Here is a 13,173-nt window from a genome sequence, read left to right as displayed (position 1 = left end):
TTCAATTTCTCAATCTCATTATATTGAGAAGATATTGAAAAAGTTGAACTTTGAGAAATGTTCTCCTGTTAGCACTCCTATAGATCCTAGTCTTAAGCTTCTACCTAATAAAGGATCTCTAGTGTCTCAACTAGAATACTCAAGGGCTATTGGTTGTCTAATGTATGCAATGATTAGTACTAGGCCTGATATAGCATATGTTGTGGGAAGGCTTAGTAGATATACTAGTAATCCTAGTTCACATCATTGACAAGCTGTGAGTAGAGTATTCAAGTACTTGAAAGGGACCATAAATTACGGTTTAACTTATAGTGGATATCCTTCTGTTTTGGAAGGTTATTCAGATGCCAACTGGATTAACAATTTAGACGATCACTCCTCTACAAGTGGTTGGGTGTTTCTTCTTGGAGGAGGTGCCATTTCTTGGGCATCTAAGAAACATACATGTATTACTAACTCAACCATGGAGTCTTAGTTTGTTGCATTGTCTGCTGCTGGTAAAGAAGTTGAATGGCTAAGGAATTTGATTTATGAAATTCCATTATGGCCTAAACCGATATCTACCATTTCTATCAGATGTGATAGTGCTGCTACCTTGGCTAAGGCTTATAGTCAAGTGTACAATGCGAAATCTAGAGATTAGGTGTTAGACATAGCATGATTCGTGAGCTCATCATGACTGGTGTGATATCTGTGGAGTTTGTAAGAACTCAATTTAATTTAGCCGATCATCTAACAAAAGGCTTAGCTAAAGATCTTGTGCACAAGGTGGCTGTAGGGATGGGTTTAAAGTGCACTTAAAATCTATTATATTGAGATACCTAATTCCCATCTAATGTAATATTAGATGTTGAATTCAATGTGGAAAGCTTGATCTTTGAAGATTGGAACACATTATTATCATCATCCCAAGGTATGTGTTCAGTACTGCAAGCTAAGGAGGTTGAATTTATATTCTTAATAGTTCTTTTGAAAAATTGCATTTGCAGGTGCAAGAATAAAAGAACTACCTATATAAGCATGAAGTTTAGCTGCTTCAAGAAGTTAGGACTTGGCTTTGATATGCTTATTGAAGGATGGGAGACAAGCTAGTAAAATATAGTGTTAAGTTAGAACTTATGAGAATGTAAACTGTTGTGTGTATTATCTTCATGTATTCACTATGGATAGAAAGGGTTCAATCCTTGGTGATACCCTGATACTCGAATATTTGGATTATATAATATACTAATGTGAAATTCAATCATCACGACATTTCATTTATGCATCAGTTTTGTTGGTGTTATGTTTCATTTTAAGTTAATCAAGATTACACTTAAATGAGGGAGGTTTGTTGGTGATTTGTTATCAACAATGTAATTTAAGTGTAATAGGATTACTTTGTTGACTAAAATTGATCTTAATAAATATTAAACAAGTAAGGAAGGTGTGGAGTACACACTTGTTTAAGTTTGATCAAGTATCAACATATACTATCATTTAGGGGCGAAGCCCCTGAACGAACGGGGGTCCGGGGGCAGCGCCCCTGGGAGCGGGGTCCAAGGGGCGGCAGCCCCTGGCGAGGTCCAAGGGGTAGAGCCCCTGGCTGGGGTCCAAGGGGAAATTTTTATTTAGGTTATATTTTTCTATTAAAAATGCATTAGAAAATCCAAATTTTGAATATTTGACCCGATTTTGACTTTGCATTTATCCTTACAAAAGAACGCGGATACAGTTTTCACAGTTTTTCAGATAAGGAAGGTTTATAACCAATTTTAGTCACTTTTCTAGTACTCACGAAATTACACCATCACATTCTCTCTTTCTTTTCTCTCTGATCTTATCTGAGTCTTATCCAATTGAGGATTTGGGAGTACCATCCAAATACTTCGATTTGAAAGTGATTATCACGATTCTCAGATTTCCATGTGCCACTAAACCATATATCTAACATGTTGTAGGGAGTAAAAGACATGTTTGGAGCAAAAAGGAAGCTGGAAGTTGGATTAAAGAAGTTGGAAGATGGAAGTTAGAACCAAAGCTAAAAAATGAACAAAAATATACCTACCACGTCGTGGTAATCTCACCACGACGAGGTAACTTGAAGAATCCCGATCAGCTTCGAAGACTTGGAGATCACGGGATACACATGATGACCCCGACGTGGTGGATTCACCACAACGTGGTGCCCTAATTTCGGGAAAAGTATAAATAGAACACATAAACCTCCGAATTCGGACTTTTGACTCTAGAGAATTCGATACTTTTGAAGGCAAAACAATGGAATTAATGCTTCGGAAGCAAGGATTTCATTTACAACCTCGGAAGAAGGAACATTAAGACAAATTGAACTTACACTTCGATTTTTCATTAGGTTTAGCTATGTCTTTTACTATGAATTTCATTTTTGTGGCTTCGTTTGCTGAAATCATGAGCTAAACACTCATGACTTTCGTTTAGCTTAGGATGAGTTGAATATTGTTAGTTGATTTATTGGTTTGGATTTAGTGATTTAGTTATTTATTGATTTAGCTTATTAAAGAACCTCAAGTAGTTTTGATAACTGCTTTCCTCTACTTATTGTTGAATTTGATTAAGTTAGTATGACTATCTCTATTAATTAGATTTGAATCTTATGATCTTGTGATTTGGAAAATTGTAAGACTAGAGTTTTGAATAAAACCTAGGATTAAGTATAAAAGTGGGTAAAAGAGTATAGGAGCTAATATATGACGAAAAATCATATATGAAATTGAATCAACAAACTAAATTGGTAAATTAATTATAAGTCTAATCAATTCGAACTGAACACTAGTAAGCTGGTAAGTTTGTCCGCCTGATCACCGAATAAAGAAGCTAGTTTGCTAAAGGATTAATTTAGTGAATACTACTTTGGTCATCTTAGGAATCGGTAACTAAAGAAACTAAGTCCATTGTACTTCCATAAATCAACTACAATAACAACGAATCCGAAGCTAAATGTAAGTCTCTTTCTCACCTTGGTACATTCATACTTGTCTACTTGCTTAGTTTTAGTGTTAGTTTAATTGAGTGAATTTTAAGTTAGTTGGTAATTAAGTATCTAGTCTTGCAAAACTAGGAAAACATATACCTTTTCTAATTTGATTAATAGTTAGTTAAATAGTAAATTAAAGTAATTTAAACACCTTTCCTTGTGTTCGACACTCGTTCTTACCATTGCTATACTATTACACGATTAGGTACACTGTCTAGTGTGTTTAATAGTCTAGTGAAGGGAATAACTTTTATAAATTTAAACTTGAATAAAAATATAAACACATTAAACACACATCAAGTTTTTGGCACCGTTGCCGGGGAACGGTTCCGTTTAGTTACTTTTATCTGCTATATTAGGATTATTTGCTCTTTATTTGTTTTAATTTAATTTAGATTTTTTTTTCTCTTTTTGACTCACCACATCGTGGTAATTTGTATCATGTCGTGGCGTCGTAACAGTAGAACTTTAATTTTTATTTTTTAAATTTATTTATTATGTATTTCCTAAATCTCGATGCTCTTGATGCTTTTCTTGAAGAAGTAGTACAGGAAATTGAGAAAAAATATGAGGAATATGAATTAGATGATGATTTGAAGAAATTTGAAAGATGGTTAGATAACATCTTGCCTAATAAACAAGAGCAATCTGAGTTACAAGAGCTAGATTTACAAGATGAAGAATTTAATCCAGAAAGAGATTTGGAGGAGCTGGAAAGATTGCTAGCAGAAGGGTCAGATGAAGAACACGGACAAGCTGAATTGCAGAAACCAACCTGTGGTTTGACCATTACCACGACATGGTCCCCTGTATTTCCAGTTTGTATTTCGAAGCATGGGGTGACGATTCCAACTTTGGAGAAAGTTCTAAAGCACGATCCATTTTTTATTAGTATCCAACCGTTGTTAAGATTCTTGGGTTACATGAATTAAAGCTCGTTTGGCCAATTTTTGAAGCGAAGAGCCAAATTTTAAAAATTGGTCCAAAGAAAATATATTTAATGCAATGGATGGATTGACATTGAGTTTATTGGAAGTTTATTAAGTTGGGAGTCCAGCTCAAGACTCGCACAAAAAGAAGCGCTTGCGGGAGGCAACCCGTCATTAGAGTTTGCTTTTCTTTTTTCCTTTTCTTTTTCTTTTGTGTGTTTAGTTTGGTTTTTTTTGTGGTTTTTGAACAATTTGGTGGATGTTTGGTTGTTTACAATATGTTTCCTACTTTTATTACCTTTTTCTTTGTCTTAGTTGCAGGTTATATTATCAAGTCCGAGTAAGGGTAAATTTGGCAAAAGAGTGTTCGTTGTAGTGAAGGCTTAGAGTACGTCGAGAGAAGCACAAATTGAGAATGTTTTTGCGGGTGTTTAATTGAGTCATAGAATGAAGGGTCATGTCCTATAGCTTTATGCACGAGTTGGTGTCACATTTAGTTCGCGTATCAGTTCAAATCGACAACAGAATATCAGTTTTTGGCACCACCACGACGTGGTAATCTCAACCACGCCGTGTTGTCACAGTATAAAATCCAAAAAAAAGTATTATGTTCCCTTTACCACGTCGTGGTGATATCTACCGCGACGTGGTGCCTTTTGAGTCAGTTTTCAAGCCCGATCTCATACTTCCAGTAGTCTCCGTGTTACGAGTAGCGTTATATTCATTCTCATGGTATGGATGAGTTGTTCCCATGCCATTGAATTTTGTTTTCAGGCATTAATGATGAACTATCCCGGCTGCCACGACATGGTTCACACTTTCCCTTGACGTAGGGGAGTTTTTCAAAGCATAAGGAGGCTGCCATGTTTTTTTTCCACTTCCGTGTCCACACATTCGAGCAAGCTACAAGTCCTTTCCATCAATCGAGTTTCATCTTTTATCCCAGGGGAGTTTGTTCTTTTTCTCCCTCTTTTTAATTTTATGTTTTACATACTATGCAATGAGGGCATTGCATAAAACAAGTGTGGGGTAGGGGGTTGATTATATTAGTGAATTTAGAATCTTAATTTTAGGTATAATATTAAAAATTTTGCATAAATTTGCTAGGATTTAACTTAGAAAATTTTGGTAAAGCAATTAGGCTTTATGCTAGTATTATGTTTGATGATTCTATGAAGACTCAAATGTTTTGTTGAGCTTATATACGTTCTGGTGCATTTGTGGCCCCTTTATTCTAGTGAAATCATGGTACAAAAACACAACATCGCTTAGATTGAGGGATGCAATATGTTTAGCAGCCTAAACCTGAAATATATCCAGGAAAACTAATAACTTTAACCAATAAAGGTTGAAGTTGAGCGCCCCTGCTTAAGCATGTAGGATATGAGTGAAAAAAGAGTGAGATAGATGTAAAAAAAAGAGAATTACAAGAAAAAGTTGTAAGAATTTTGGAGCTAATAAAGTAAAAGTTTGAAGATTCAAATATCAAAATTCTGAAGAAATTCCAAAAGTTGAAGATACCCAAAAATCAAACAAAGAAGGTGGTATATTCAAATAAATCAAAGATCAATTATCAAAGAAGTGAAGAATTCAAATAAGCTCTATAGTGGTATCAAAAAGTTGTAATTGTCTAGATTATATATGTTTGGGTTGCTCAACCAAAAATACCTTGAGGTTAGGAAGCTTTCTGCGGATAGATTCGGAGGGATGCATAAAATGAGCATTGTTCAAAAGAAGTGGACGAGTGTTTATGAGGATTGTGAGTATTTAGGATCAGGGGGGGTCATTAGGAAAATTTTTAAACACAAATACATGCGTTGCGGTCTTGGTATAATGGCTGGGTTTGATTAGGATTGTCTTATATAATATTGGTGCTAAGATTTAGTTTTGCTTGGGGGCAAACAAAAGTCTAGTATGGAGTATTTTAATTGTGCATATTTATATACATATTTATACAACATACATTAATATTTTTATTACTTTTATGCCCCTTATATGAACAAAAGATACTTAATTTGCTATGATTTATGTTGTAGGGACTAAAATATATGTTTGGAGCAAAAAGGAAGCTGAAAGTTGGATTAAAGAAGTTGGAAGATGGAAGTTTGAACCAAAGCTAAAAAATGAACAAAAATATACCTACCACGTCGTGGTAATCTTACCACGACGAGGTGACTTGAAGATGTAGGAACCCAAATTCACACAATATGAGATGACAATGCGGAAGTTAGGAACAGTAAATGAATCAATCTCAAAATAAACAAAGAATCAATGAAATATTTCTTTATTCATATGATCTTCAGATCTGATTACAATGGAGAAACCTCACATGAAAAAGATGAACTCTCACTTTTTCTGAATGAGAAAAACAAAAATTAAAAGCAAAAAGGAGACTCACTCAAAAATAAAAAAACGACCTAAAGTATTTATAGTCCTAGGGTTTAAAATCTGAAAAACCCTAAAATTACTAATTCAAAAATAAAAATTCATCTGTCAAATATTTTAATATCTAACAATTCTCCCCTAAATGTTTAGACCAATGAATGAAAATAAAATAAAAAAATATGATGATTTTAAACACCAGTCTCCCTCGACATTTGCACGAGGTCTTCAAATAAAATGTGCGGAAACACAAAATCTTCGTAAAGCTAAAATCCACTGGGTAATTGTCATATAAAACCAAGAACCAATGGATAATAGCAAGATATTTAGTGTTGAAATCATCCAAAAGAAAAAATTAACAGCTGGGTATAAGGCTTTTAACGGAATATTTTGAAGTTCCTTTAAGTCAACGTTAAAATTGATTTCTCTTTGCCTTAGATCATATTACCGTTACAATGCTTTTTTTCGTACCTAACCAGCAAGTACTCAGAGTCAGCAATAGTATCGTTTGCAGTCATCACATCTCATATCTACAATAAACTTGGAATACTTTTTTGTACAAAGTCCAACCTTACTTAATAGCCGGTGGGTAAACCTACATGATTCTTGACTTTACTTTTCCATATCCCCTTTGAATTGTTTAATATTTCTTTGACTTTTGTTCCTAAAAGCCAACGTCTCTTCTATTTCTTGTTTTAATTCTCATGAAAACCATATATTCATAATCTTGTTGTGGCTTCCCTCAAAATCAATTCCTTGAATAAAATAAGACTTTAATTCTCACCCATCAATACGTCCATATAACCAAGAATAGGGTTAAAATCCATAACTCACATATGCTTTCAATGTCTTTGATGAGCCATTAAATACCATTCTCATTTTTACACTTGGTGACTTTTAATTGATTATCCACTTATCTTCGAGCAAACTTACGGCCTAGCTCTTCAACTTGGACAATAATACCCCTTTGATAATTAATACATCGGTTATGAAAACATTCAAGAGAATCTTGGTTCCATGCCATGCTTCCATTTTCACTTTTCACATATTCTTTCTTCATTTTATTTTCAAATAATGATCGTTTTCTTTGAGAGAGCTTTTAATATAACTTGAAGCTTTTTCTCTCTCAGATCTTCTTGGCACTTAGCAAGACACTTTGGGAACCCAAAATTGCTTGAAAGATGGAGAGTTGGTTTGGAACAACTTTTGATCTTTTGAAAACATCTTCTCACCAAAATGATTACTCCAGACAATGTTATCTTCAAAGATTATATGAACCACTGGAGTCTTTGAACTTCTGGAAAATGAGTTAAGAAACTTTATCATATCATTCAACCAGAACTGAGTTTGTTGAGTACTTTTCTTTTTCAGATATCTTCTTTCATGAAATTTTTCATGATACCTTTTCTAAGTTCTGTGTTTTTCTTGGCTTCATGTTCAGGGGATCTATTCTTTGGAACCCATATTTGCTTAGGTTTACCCTTCTTCTTTTTCTTGAACTTCTTGTATCTTGGTTTAAAATATGAGTTTCCAGTCCATGAAGACATATATGGCTTTCTGAAGTGATTCTCACTTCTTCTAGATACCCATGATTTTCAAATGAAATATATGGAGGCTTTCTCTTTGTTGTATCACCAATAAGAAGAACTTTAACAATATCTTCTTTCTTTTCAGGTATAACATCATGAACTTTGGTGCATGGATCTTCAACAATATTTAGAGAACAAGATTTATCAGCAACATCTTTCTCTTTCTCTGTTTCTAGGGATTTTCAACCATTTTTACTTGGGATCTTCATCTGAAGTTGGGGCATCTTTAACAACTTCTTGTTTCTGTTGCATTTTCATTTGTTGTTCTTCTTTATCTTTAACTATCAAATGAATTACATCCAATTCATGTACCAAAAGTGTATCACTCTCTATAGAATTCCACTTTCTGAACATGTCTTGTACACATACATCCTTAGTGATCAAACCATTCTTCATGAGATGATATATTTCATTAGCGGTAAACGTTTCATATTCATGAAATCCTTGAATGTGCCATGCATCAGGAAATATATTTTCACAAAGAGAAAATGAAGCATGGGGCGGACGCAGGATTTCATAGCAGGGGTGCACCAGAAAGTTAGGGGTTGCACGATAGCAGAAAAAATAAAAAGTTTTAAAATTTTCGAAAATTTTTCCACTGCGGCCGGAAAAGTTAGGGGTTGCCGGTGCCACCGGTGACCCCCTAAATCCGCCCCTAAGAAAAACATAGATCTGACATTCTATCTTCAATAAAAACGGATTTATAAGAGAATTAATGTAGATCTGATGAGGGAAAATACAGATATACCAAAAAGTATTCAAAAACTCTTCAATAACCCTTCAGATCTTGGATGTTTCTTATCAAGTTGTTCAGATCTGATGTAAGATGTAGCAATTTTCAAGTATAGATCATAGAATAACTAGAAAACTTACACCAGATTCGTGAGAAAGATTCAAATACGAAAATATGTTACCTCTGATCTTTAAAACTTGAAAGAACAGATGATTCTTCAAGATCAAGCTCTGATACCAATTGTAGGAACCTAGATTCACACAATATGAGATGACAATGCGGAAATTAGGAATAGTAAATGAATCAATCTCAAAATAAACAAAGAACCAGTGAAATATTTCTTCATTCATATGATTATCAGATCTGATTACAATGGAGAAACCTCACATGAAAAAGATGAACTCTCACTTTTTCTGTGAATGAGAAAAAAGAAAATTAAAAGGAAAAAGGAGACTCACTCAAAAATAAAAAACGACCTAAAATATTTATAGTCCTAGGGTTTAAAATATGAAAAACCCTAAAACTACTAAGTCAAAAATAAAAATTCATCTGTCAAACATTTTAATATCTAATAGAAGAATCCTGATCAGCTTCGAAGACTTGGAGATCACAGGATAAGCATGATGACCACGATGTGGTGCCCTGATTTCGGGAAAAGTATAAATAGAACACATAAACCTCTGAATAGGGACTTTTGGCTCTGGAGAATTCGATACTTTTGAAGGAAAAACACTAGAATTAAGGCTTGGGAAGAAAGGATTTCATTCACAACCTTGGAAGAAGGAGCATTAAGGCAAATTGAACTTACACTTCGATTTTTCATTAGGTTTAGCTATGTCTTTTACTATGAATTTCGTTTTTGTGACTGTAACGTCCCAAAATTCAAGACTAAAAATTTATTTTAATAAAACATTACTTAAAGCAAAATCATCAATCCAAAACATAATCAGAGTATTAATTTCCAAACATATGTTCATTATTAGAGTAAGACATTCCCAGGCTGTGTAATCTATGGTGTGTGCCATACGATCACCCCGAGCTCTTCCCTCAGCTACCGGAAGTACCTGAAACCAAAACTGAAAACTGTAAGCACAAAGCTTAGTGAGTTCCCCAACCTACCACATACCATGCACATCCACATACTGCACATACTGGGCCACACCCGCTATTCTGGGCCTCGCCCCTACCTCAGGCCTCGCCCACTACAACGGCCCCGCCGCTCCAGGCCTCGCCTGGCTTCGAGCCCCGCTCGGATACAGGTTTGTTTCACTTAGGCCTCGCCTGTCACTGGGCCTCTCCCGCTAACATATAATAGCACATAAACATATCACAACACATAATCTAAACATATACTAACGGATCCTGTCCTAAGGCCTCGCCTATCCTGGGCCTCGCCCTTGCCCTGCTACTGATGAGTCATGGAACCCCGTCCATGCTCCTACTGATAGTGAGATACGGGCCCAGCCCACACCCACTCCTTCCCTAACTTGGGCCTCGCCCCTGTTCTGCTGCTAATGAGATGTGGAACGCCATCCACACTCTGCTATTGGTGAGGTATAGGACCTCTCCCACACTCACCTCCCTACCAGGCACATACATGTATCACACAGACAACAATTATAAACTATCATATAAACCATTCCTTGGCACCCGCCCACTATTATTGGACCTCGTCCTGAATATCATACTAGCATACTGTGCCTAGGGCTAACCCCCGGGTCTTCTACTCATAACTACATGGGCCGACATTGTGGCCTTAGACTCATTCACACAAAGGGAAACTCACCTACACTTGTTGAACTTGCTGATAACCCCTCTAGCTGCTGCCCGGAAACTCTCTAAACTCCTGCTCCACTGGCTCCCCGAGATACCAGTATCAATGCAACACTTAGTCTAACTATCCCCCGAAAGCCAACTAAGTCCACACTGGTCAAAGTCAAATTCCTGGTGAAAGTCAACCATCTAGGTCAACCCTACTCACCGAGTCTGCCTTCTAACTCGCCGAGTTCATATGCTCAGAGTCCATCCATTCGCGGCTCAACTCGCCGAGTCAGTCCATGACTCGCCGAGTCTACCGATTTCCGAGTCCTGTCCTGTCCAACTCACCGAGTTCCCACTCAACTCACTGATCCGAGTCTTAACTCGAAGGGTTTGGGATTTTGCGACTTGACTCACCGAGTCCAAGAACAGACTCGCCGATTCCAAGGCAATCTTCAAAAGACTCGTCGAGTTCCTGCCCAACTTCAACCAACTCGCCGAGTCCACCCATGTGACTCGCCGAGTCGCTCCAGTTCTTAATCCATACAATGGCTTTTCGAGCCATGCAGGGGCTCCAAATCATAGATCCATACTTCCAAAGCTCAATCCTCACGTAAAGTTGCAAACTTTACATATAACTAAAGAGATCTAGGCTCAAAACACACTAGGGCTAGGTTTTAGGACAAAAGGGCTTCACCAACTACTCAATATCTGTTGCTTTATGACATATTGGACCATCCCAACCCTAGATCTGAAGTGGCAACAACATATCCAAGCCCCAAGCCCGAATTGGGTCTCACACAACCATAAAACCCCCAAATCTCATAACAAAAATAGATCTAGATGCAAAGGAGGGAAGATAGCAGCTTATTACCTCCAATATGAATACTAACTGAAGTAGATCTCGGATCTACACCTTTCCTTTGAAGCAATCTTCTTGATCTTCAAGTTCCTTTCCAAAGTTTCCTTCCTCCAAAGCTATTTCTCTCAAATGATGGAAGCTTACACAAAATCTAGGGTTTACAGGTTCTCTAGTATGATATGGAGGCTGAGGGAGGGACATAACATCCTTTATATAGGATACAACTCCCGGGATTAGGGTTTTCCTCGTTCAGACCAGACTCGTCGAGTCCCCTTAGCCGACTCGCCGAGTCGGTGTCACTTACTCCTTGACCCGGATCCCGCTTGGACTCGCCGAGTTCCTCACTGGACTCGACGAGTTGACCCTTTGACTTAGGGTTTTCTTTCCTTCTTGGCCTTCCTAGTTTTGGGTGTTACAGTGACTTTGTTTGTTGAAATCATGAGCTAAACACTCATGACTTTTGTTTAACTTAGGATGAGTTGAATATTGTTAGTTGATTTATTGGTTTGGATTTAGTGATTTAGTTATTTAATGATTTAGCTTATTAAAGAACCTCAAGTACTTTTGATAATTGCTTTCCTCCATTTATTGCTGAATTTGATTAAGTTAGTATGATTATCTGTATTAATTAGATTTGAATCTTATGATCTTGTGATTTGCAAAATTGTAGGACTAGAGTTTTGAATAAAACCTAGGGTTAAGTAGAAAAGTGGGTAAAAGAGTATAGGAGCTAATATATGACGAAAAATCATATATGAAATTGAATCAACAAACTAAATTGGTAAATTAATTATAAGTCTAATCAATTCTAACTGAACACTAGTAAGCTAGTAAGTTTGTCTGCCTGATCACCGAATAAATAAGCTAGTTTGCTAAAGGATTAATTTAGTGAATACTACTTTGTTCATCTTAGGAATCGGTAACTAAAGAAACTAAGTCCATTACACTTCCATAAATCAACTACAATAACAACGAATCTGAAGCTAAACGAAAGTCTCTTTCTCACCTTGGTACATTCATACTTGTCTACTTGCTTAGTGTTAGTGTTAGTTTAATTAAGTGAATTTTGAGTTAGTTGGTAATTAAGTATCTAGTCTTGCAAAACTAGGAAAACATATACCTTTTCTTATTTTAATAATAGTTAGTTAAATAGTAAATTAAAGTAATTTAAAAACCGTTCCTTGTGTTCGACACTCATTCTTACCATTGCTATACTATTGCATGATTAGGTACACTGCCTAGTGTGTTTAATAGTCTAGTGAAGGGAATAAATTTTATAAATTTAAAACTTGAATAAAAATATAAACACATTAAACACACGTCACCTTCACTTTTGACTCCCCCATCATTCCAAACTTGGGTAGTAGAGTTTTCGTTTAAGCCTTATGATTAATGAAAATACCTTCCGGTCCCTGTCTAATGTTTAATCCAAGAAAAAAGTTAATTGGACCCACTGAGCTCATCTCAAATTTAGTTTTCGTCAACTTTTGGAACTCAGCTATTAGGCTGGGATTAGTAGATCCGAAGATGATGTCATCAACATAAATTTGTATGATCATCAAGTTGTCACCTTCTTTCTTGCAAAAGAAGGTTGGGTCAACCGATCCTTGCTTGAATTTGGACATTTTAAGAAAACGAGTAAGAGTTTCATACCAGGCTCTAGGAGATTGCTTTAAACCGTAAACCGCTTTGTCAAGAATGTAATAGTGATTGGGATATTTTTCATTTATAAACCCAGACGGTTGCTCCACATAAACGGTTTCTTCCAATTCGCCATTTAAGATTGCACACTTCACATCCATTTGAAAAACTTCAAAGTTTTTGTGTGCTGCATATGCCAAGAAGATGCGAACGGATTCTAATCTAGCAACGGGTACGAAAGTCTCTTTGTAGTCAATTTCTTCTTCCTGGCAATAACATTTGAC

General features: G+C 36.1%; 1 long non-coding RNA gene across 1 annotated transcript; it reads left to right on the top strand.

Annotated features, from left to right (window-relative positions):
• Window positions 1-7,101: 7,101 nt before the first annotated feature.
• LOC128133052 (uncharacterized) lies at window positions 7,102-8,259 on the top strand. The gene is made up of 2 exons (XR_008231245.1): window positions 7,102-7,780; window positions 7,981-8,259. It is a non-coding gene; the product is annotated as an uncharacterized LOC128133052 (long non-coding RNA).
• The last annotated feature ends 4,914 nt before the right edge of the window (window positions 8,260-13,173 follow it).

The sequence above is a fragment of the Lactuca sativa genome, chromosome 3 (genome assembly GCF_002870075.4).
Source record: "Lactuca sativa cultivar Salinas chromosome 3, Lsat_Salinas_v11, whole genome shotgun sequence".
NCBI classification, from domain to species: domain Eukaryota; kingdom Viridiplantae; phylum Streptophyta; class Magnoliopsida; order Asterales; family Asteraceae; genus Lactuca; species Lactuca sativa.
The sequence above is the reverse complement of the archived record's forward strand: the minus strand, read 5'-3'. Positions and strand labels throughout refer to the sequence as shown.